This window comes from Arachis ipaensis, chromosome B8 (genome assembly GCF_059453495.1).
Source record: "Arachis ipaensis isolate K30076 ecotype BB chromosome B8, ASM5945349v1, whole genome shotgun sequence".
Taxonomy (NCBI): domain Eukaryota; kingdom Viridiplantae; phylum Streptophyta; class Magnoliopsida; order Fabales; family Fabaceae; genus Arachis; species Arachis ipaensis.
The window spans coordinates 118,885,607-118,894,205 of NC_142443.1; the positions used below are offsets into that span (position 1 = coordinate 118,885,607).

The 8,599-nt window shown below is 41.2% G+C and overlaps 1 pseudogene; it reads left to right on the forward strand.

Moving 5' to 3' along the window:
- Positions 1-1,499: 1,499 nt before the first annotated feature.
- LOC148549407 (uncharacterized) lies at positions 1,500-3,053 on the forward strand (annotated as a pseudogene).
- The last annotated feature ends 5,546 nt before the right edge of the window (positions 3,054-8,599 follow it).

Here is an 8,599-nt window from a genome sequence, read left to right on the forward strand (position 1 = left end):
TCCCACGGACTTTGTCATACTAGAAATGGAAGAAAGTCACCTTCACCCAATCATATTGGGAAGACCATTCTTAGCTATAGCCAGAGCGCTCATAGATGTGGAGCGAGGAGAGCTAATACTGAGGATACATGACGAACAACTCACCTTCAACGTCTTCAAACCCTCACAAGAAGCAAGTCAGGAAGGCAAGGAACTAAGGGCAGAGCATGACAGAGCAATGGTGCGAGAAAAAAGCATTGAAGCACAAGCTGTACACCCAGGAATTCCTTTGGGTGATGAACAAGAGAATCAGCAGCTGTCACAGCTAAAGGAAACTCAAGTGGAGCCAAAACCACCAGAATCATATGAGACTAGCAACAAAATCTCCCTAGGGAAAGAGACCACAAAGAGCAGGATAACAGCAAAAGAAATAAAGAAGAAAGTACCAAGGAGATGGAGGAATAAAAAGATCCTTACAGAAGATTTCTCTCCAGGGGATAAAGTGATCTCAGCTTACTTCCTAGATATCCCATCTCATCTCCCCACCATCCCATCTCAGTTATCTAAGGTTTTCACCATCAACAAAGTTCTCTCCCTAGAACATGTGGAGATCATTGATGAAGCCAATGGATATAGGTTTACTGCAAGAGGGAAAGATCTGAAGCATTACCAACCACCATGACAAAGGTAGAACGTCAAGCTAGTGATGATAAAGAAGTGCTTCATGGGAGGCAACCCATGTTTTACATGCTTTTAAAAGTAGTTAATAAAGCATGGTTCAGGGATTTCAAATCAACTTGACATGCACTTGAATGAATCCTTTTGTACAACATATAGTGAGGAACAAGTTTGGTGTTCAAGGCACACTAAGAGAACATAAATGTAACCCATATCATGTCATTCTTAGGGGCCTTGAACAAATCTTTTACACCACATGGCACCAAACTAAGTTTGGTGTTACCAATGTTGCATACATGGATGTTGAGTTAGTCAGTTGGTGTGCACTCATGAACAGCACTTAGTAGTTAGAAACAAAAACTTTAAAAAGTAGTTATTCTTTTAATTTTGCCGCCACTTTCCACAAGTTTTCTTTTAATCACATTTCTTTTATTTTGTAGGAGAATTGATGGGACAGTTGAAGGGTTCGGCTACCACAAAAGGAGAGGACTGTACACGTGTCTCCAAGGGGATTGCATTAGGAATTATTGCCATGCAACATTGGAAAAAGAACAAGCTTGGAAACTGAACCAACACCATTATAAAGTTGATGATCCTTGTGCTCATCCCATGCTAAACCCCATCCGTCCATCATACAACCACCCCATCAATCCACACCTTCTATTCACTCACCACTTCTCTATATAAGTGGTTCTTAGTTCATAACCCTTCCACATTCCAATTCCCGTTCCTTATACTCCACACCTCTGGAACTCAAATCCCTTCACTACACCCAACTTAACCCAACCGAATTCCCCCATCTATCCATACCTTCCACCACCTTCACACATCAACTCCTACTCATGGCATCATCAAGCTCCAAGAGGCAAAAGAGGAAGGAACCGGTAGAGAGCATTCCTTTCGATGAAAGGAGATTCAAAACGGCATTCCATGAGCTCGAATTTGAACGAATAAAGCTCAAAAAGATACTGTCTGAGTTAACACTCCAACTCAATGAGGAAGAGTGCCCACAGATTCGAGAGAAGATTGAACAAAGGGGTTGGCAAAGGCTCACGAACCCAGAAGCAAAGATAAATCCAAACCTCATCAAAGAGTTCTATGCAAATGTGGTCAGAGAAGACAAAACCAAGGCCCCCACCTTCAAAAGTTACGTAAGAGGAAAAGAGGTGGACTTTAGCCCCAATGCGATAACAAGAACTCTTCAGCTGAAATCACCACATTTTGATGAGCCTAGTTATCATGCAAGAATAAGTAAGAGCCCTGACAATGATGAACTCGAAGAAATTGTGACTGACATATGTGTTATAGGAGCTGACTGGGAAAGGTATGCGGATAGGAGACCCCGGTTCATCAAGAGAGGAGACATCAGCCCGGAAGCCAAGGGATGGTTTGAACTCGTGAGGAGATCTATCCTACCAGCCGCGAACAATTCCGAGGTCAATGTTACTCGAGCTACTATGGTACATTACTTAGTACAGGGTGGAGATATTAATGTGCATGAACTTATAGCTGAGGGGATTCAAGAGTTAGCTGAGAAGATTGATTCGGGTGCCAGGATTTGGTACCCCAGCACCATCCTCAGACTGTGTACGAAGGCCAAGGTAGTCTTCGAGGATAGCAATCCAGATTGGGTAAACCCTGGGAGGCTAGTTATGCTTCAGCGCCTAACTTATGTGACACCTGCCCAACAACAAAGAAGACCTCAAATAGGGAAGCAAAAACCAAAAGAAGGACCTCACCAAGAAGAGTCTCATCAGGAAGAACACCAACAAAGAGAATATTATGACCCAACCAACATAAACTTGAATCACATTCACAGAGCCATTGAGGAGCTAGCAAGGAGTTATATGGAGGGACAAGAACAACAACTGCACATTCAAGCTCAAAGGATGGATCGTCAAGAAGAGCTCCTTTCTAATTGGATGAATCAACAAGGAGAATGGCAAAAATAGCAAATAGAACATTATTCCCAGCTTACTCAAGCCATAAATCAAGTGACTAAAAGACAAGAGCGACAAGACAAGCACCTTCAAGAACTCAATCAACGACAGCTAGCTCAGACGAAGGCATTCAATGAGTTCAGCGTACTGAATGAAGGACGGCAACTACATAGGGAGGAGTTCAACATAAACACTCAAGCCAAGTAGAACTACATGTCTAGTCATATGCATAATCTACACTCTGCAATCCCTAGGTATGATGAGGTCCAAAAAAATTTTACAGAACAAGAGGAAAGGAAGGTGAAACAGCAGAAGGAAACACTGAAGAAGAAGATGGAAGATGCTGGCTTCTGGAAGAAGTTGATTGGAAAAAGCAAGGGAAGTGGGAGTGCAAGCACTCAAGAAAAACACAAAGAGGACAAACAAGAAGGAGAGCAGGAGCAACCCCATGAGTAAAAGGTGGTGGAGTTCCCTCATTGTCCCATTTTTTTCAAATTTTAAATAAGGAAAATCATGTATGAAATAGAACATGCTTCCATGGTAGTTTAGAATTTTCAATTCTGTTTTTAGTATTCCCCTTGCTTAGGTCTATGATTGCTAGTCAAATTGCCTGTTTTCAATTCCATCTTGCTTATTGTATGCTTGTCCTTTTTAAGCTAAATAAAAAGAGATGTTATGAAAGACCAGAGTGAAGATCAATTTGTGGAGTAAGTTCTTAGATCTGTGGTGTAGTAATCACTTAGCTAAGTTGGTTCACCAACAAGGTGGGAAGGCAACTATCTATCCTAAATCATATGCTTGAAACACACCCCATGATACTAGCTAAATAATAAGATCCTAATAAGAAAAAGGAAAAGAACAATAAGAGTTGAAAAAGAAAGAAAAGTTAATAAAGAATAAGGCTAGGCACCAAGGGCTTGAATCTTGAGGGATGTGTCTGTGGTGCTCTTGTACCAAGGATCTGCTTGGATGAATAAGTTCTTAGGAGTGCTTCATCACTTGGTAACTTGGGTTAACTAACCCGGAATTATCAACTGAAAATCCACTATCAAGAGCAACCTTGCTACAGAACATTTAGTAACCCAAAGAGGTGTTGGACACCAAGACCTCAAGGGAAGAAAATAACAAACCATGTGCCTGTGGTGTGCATGTATGGGGGAGAGAGACTTGAGGGAGTAACTCCTTAGGGGTGCTTCAACACCTAGCATCTTGAACCAACTGGTTCGGGAGTGTTGGCTGAAAGCTTATTTTAAAGAGTCGCCCCCTCACAGAGCACTTAGCCTAAGGATGCAATAGACCTTGGAAAGACAAAGGGATCAATAAATAAAAGTCTCAAATGGTGCAATCAAGTGAGTATTCCAAGGCATGATAAAGGTCTGAAAGCCAGTAAAGAAATGAACCTAAGTTGCTATGCATGAAACCACATAAAACTAAGAATATGACTTCCACAATAATGATTCATTCATCTTGTCATTTCATTCATCATTCTCTTGTTCCAGTGATTGCTTAGGGACAAGCAAGCTTTAAGTTTGGTGTTGTGATGCCAGGGCATTTTGGCCAGTTTCACTGACCTTTTTTTTTATGGTTTTAGGGTAGTTTCATGCACTTTCTTAGGAAATAAGCAAGTTTTGGGTAGAATTTTACTTACATCTTGATTCAAGCTAACATTGTGATTTTTATATGAATTCATGAGAATTATGCATGAATTGAATGACAAATTGGATGATGCATGTCTCATAACTTGGACTAGAACTTTGATGCACTTTATTGCTTGATTTCAGGACAAAGGAAGCAAGGAAGAACCACGTTAGCAGCCACGTTAGTCTAACTAACGTGACCTATAACGTGGAAGGGGAGCTAGCTTGCAACGTTAATGAGAAAAGTAATCGCCAATAACGTCCTGGAAGCCATCATAGCCCACGTTAATTGCCACGTTAACTACATTAACGTAGTAGTTAACGTGGAAGAAGAAAATGAAGCCAACGTTAGTGACACTCACCTTTGTCACTAACGTTGGACCAAGCTCATCTTGGCCACGTTAAGAGCCACGTTAACTCAGTTAACATGGAGTCTAACGTGGGGAAACAAAAGAATGACCAACGTTAGTGACACTCACCTTTGTCCCTAACGTTGAGCTAAGCCACTTTGAGCCACATTAGTTGCCACGTTAACTCAGTTAACGTGGACTCTAACGTGGAGGGAGCAAAGAATCACCAACGTTAGTGACACTCACCTTTGTCACTAACGTTGGGATGAGCTACTATGAGCCACGTTAACTCCCACGTTAACTACATTAACGTGGAAGCTAACGTGAGTAAAAGGGATGATAAGCCAACGTTGGTGACACTCACCTTTGTCACTAACGTTGGAGATGGCTAGCAATACCACGTTAGAAGCCACGTTAACCTAGTTAACGTGAACTCTAACGTGGAAAGTAGGGGCATTTTGGAACGTTAGTGACAAAGGTAAGTGTCACTAACGTTCTCGAAGATGTGGCAAGCCTACGTTAAAGGTCACGTTAGCCACACTAATGTGAACTCTAACATAGGGAGAAAGGAGGATTCTCAACGTTATTGGAAAAAGTAAGTCCCAATAACGTGTGCGAAGGACCAAGAGGCAACGTTAGTGGTCACGTTGATGCCACTAACGTTGAAGTTAACGTGGAGCATCCATGGGTTAGGAACGTTAGTGAAAAAGGTGATTGTCACTAACGTTCTCAAACCCACACTTTCACTTAACGTTAACGCCACTAACGTCCTAAGCTAGAATCCCTGCCTACTTCACACTTTCTCTCTGCAAGTAAAGCTAAGCCCACTGAAGAAGATAACTGCTTCAACTCAAGATCCAAAGGCCCATATCCAAGACTTGAAGTGCCAACTAGAAGATCAGAAGAATAGTATAAATAGGGAGAGCTTTGAACTAGAAGAGAGCTTTTTGGCATTATTAGAATTACTTTCTGTATTTTACTTTCTCTGCAACTTTTAGTTTAATTCTCAGAATGTACTCTCCATCTATGCTTTTCATTCCCAGAGCTATGAACAACTAAACCCCTTTCATTGGGTTAGGGAGCTCTGTTGTAATTTGATGGATCAATAATAGTTTTCATTATCCTTCTTCTCTCTTTTCTCTTGATTTTACTAGAAAGCTTTCGATCTTCATCCAATTGAGTAGTTATCTTGGAAAAGAAGCTATTCATACTTGGATCTCTTCTGAACCTTGGAAGAGGAATGAAGAGATCATGCTAGAATTGCTTTTTCATGTTGGACCAAATTGGGGTTTGGGCGGATATGGTGACATATAATTCTCCCAATACTTTGATTTGGAAATACATGTGGTATAATCAGTGACCACACTTCATCTCTTCTCATGAGCAATTAGACCAAGGAATTGGCTATTGATCTGATTTGAGAGATTGAATTACCAAGGAATTGGAATTCAATCACTTAAGATTGCCAAGGAGATCAATAAATGCATTGATTGAGGAAGAGATGGAAATGAACTTGATCCGGAGAATGCAACATCTCCTAAGCCCAATGAACTCCCCATTTCTGATCTTACCCATTCTCTTTACTTTCTGCTATTTACTTTCATGCTAAACCCCCCTTCCCCATTTAAGATTCTGCAATTTACCTTCCGTCATTTATTTTCTGCAATTTACTTTCCCGCCATTTAATTTCCTGTAATTCTCAACCCAATTTCTGCTTAGCTCAACCAGAGCATTCTTCCAATTAAAGTTGCTTGACCAATCAATCCCTGTGGGATTCGACCTCACTCTATTGTGAGTTTTTACTTGATGACAATTCGGTATACTTGCCGAGGGAGATTTGTTAAAGGACAAGTTTCCGTGCATCAAAGGCAGGTTCACTATTTGCTTCTAAGAAAAATGGTTGAGCTCCTTCAACAGCTCGGACCTTAAAAAAGTAATTCTTAAAGTCCCTAAAGGACTCATCATACATGGCAAAAACTTTATGTCCCTGGGTAGATCTAAACAAAATCCAAGAGGCTTTCTTTTTGGAAGAAATCACGGGCTTAGTTAAAACAAAAAGGTAAAGGAAGAGAGTTTGAGAAGGTGTGACGTCCAACTTTTGGCAAAGCAGCTAAAAGATCTTGATAAAACCCCAGGAGTTCGGATGGAGCTGGGATGGAGCTACGTTACACGACCACAATAAATTGGTCTCAAAGGAAGTAAAAGGAAAAGTAATATTTAACTTGCTGCAAAAATAGTCATAAGCATAAAAGAAAGGGTGCTCCCCCCGAGTCAGAGCAGGAAAGTAAACCCTCTCCTCAGAATCAGGCGCTACCAATTCATAGTTCTTTTCCTGATCTCTACTCTTACAGAGACGGTGATGTTTCCTAAGTTCCAAACAAAACTCAGCATTCACCACGAAAACACACATTAACACAAGGGAGTCCAACCAGTCGGACATCCCCTCAGGAACCTTAGAAGACGTCTCAACATTATTTTTGCGAGAAGACATGGCCAACTAGTCCTACAAAAAAGAAGAAAAAATGGATTACTAACCAAAAATAGCTCGGGCGAAATCAGAACAACTCGAACAAACATGACGTAGAGCAATACAAACAGCAAAAGGAAAACTCCAAGATACACACCAAGGTCCAGGGGCATCCTTTGGAGGCAGAGACAAAGTAAGGAAGACTCAGGAAAGGGCTATAAAGCTACATCCCAAAACTTTCAGCAAAGAAAATTCCCTTCCAGACAAACAACAGCACGAGAAGAAAATCAAAGCTATCCCAACAAGATGAACCTTCTTTCAATCAACACTCCGAAAAGAAAGCTACAAACCAAATAAGCCACCTCTCGAAATACAGTTTCAGTCTATCAGCAAAGGAACTACCAAGCAACAAAACATGCCAAGTAGAAATCATCAAAGATGCAAACCTTTTTTCGGAATCAAAACGAGCCATTATCCTAAAAGCTACAAAATCAAAAAATACAGAAGCAGACAACAAACATGCAAAGACCTAAAAAGCTTCAACCATCGGGAGAAATGCCAAGAGTATACATAAGGTCGAAAAGGAAGCCAGGAAAACACATCACAGAGACAAACAAGCACAAAGAATACGAAAAGGTTCAAGCTTTCCAACATACACTCAAGCAAAATCAAAACTTTACCAAGAAATAAGAATAATGCAAAGGAAGAACAACGGAAGGAAGAACCTACCTGAAAAAAGGAGAAAGCTTCGAAGAAATTGAAGACGGAGAGACAGAATCGCCTTTCGAGCAAAGCAAAGCACCAACAATCACCAAAGGGCGTCGCAGAGAGAAACGCAAAAGCCTCAGGGAAAACAAAAAGATAGAAAGAAAAGGGGGAAGTTACGGCAAGCAAGAAACGGAGAAGAAAAATCCGTTTTTGTGTGTAAAATTCAAAAATGAAAGAGGCAAAGGAAATGGAGCATTAAAAGAATTAATGAGGTTATTAAACCCTCGCACATTCCCAAGACAAAGAGTGCAAATGCGAGGCGCGTGCTTTCAAGCGAAGGAAAAACGCTTCACATTCAAAAGCTTCGGCAGAATCAACCAAAGTGCTCGAGCTCGGCTTTACCGACGAAGGATTAAAGTCTCAAACCCAAGGGACTCGACCTCAAAAGAAAGGCCGTACTCGAGCAGGGGCACTGTTCATACCCTGGGTCGAGCTGTCCGACCCGGGATGCTTAGCGACAAGTCGACCGACCTCTTCAGGTCAGGACTACCCGACCTCTTCTCAGAGAGCTCGGCCAAATTACAGGGAAAGCCCAAATAGGGCCCAAACAGAGGAACACGACCCAAATTCAAAGGCAACCCAAGCCTACAGAGATAAGGGCGGTTCCCTTGAAGATAAGATGACCTCATTAAAAAATAAGATAAGATAAGATAAGATAACTATCTTATCTCCAGAAAGGTCACTCCACACCATTATAAATACACTGGAGCACCCAGGTATAACTCATACTCTGATTCTACACAATACCTGCTTAATACCCTTGCTAACTTAAGCATCGGA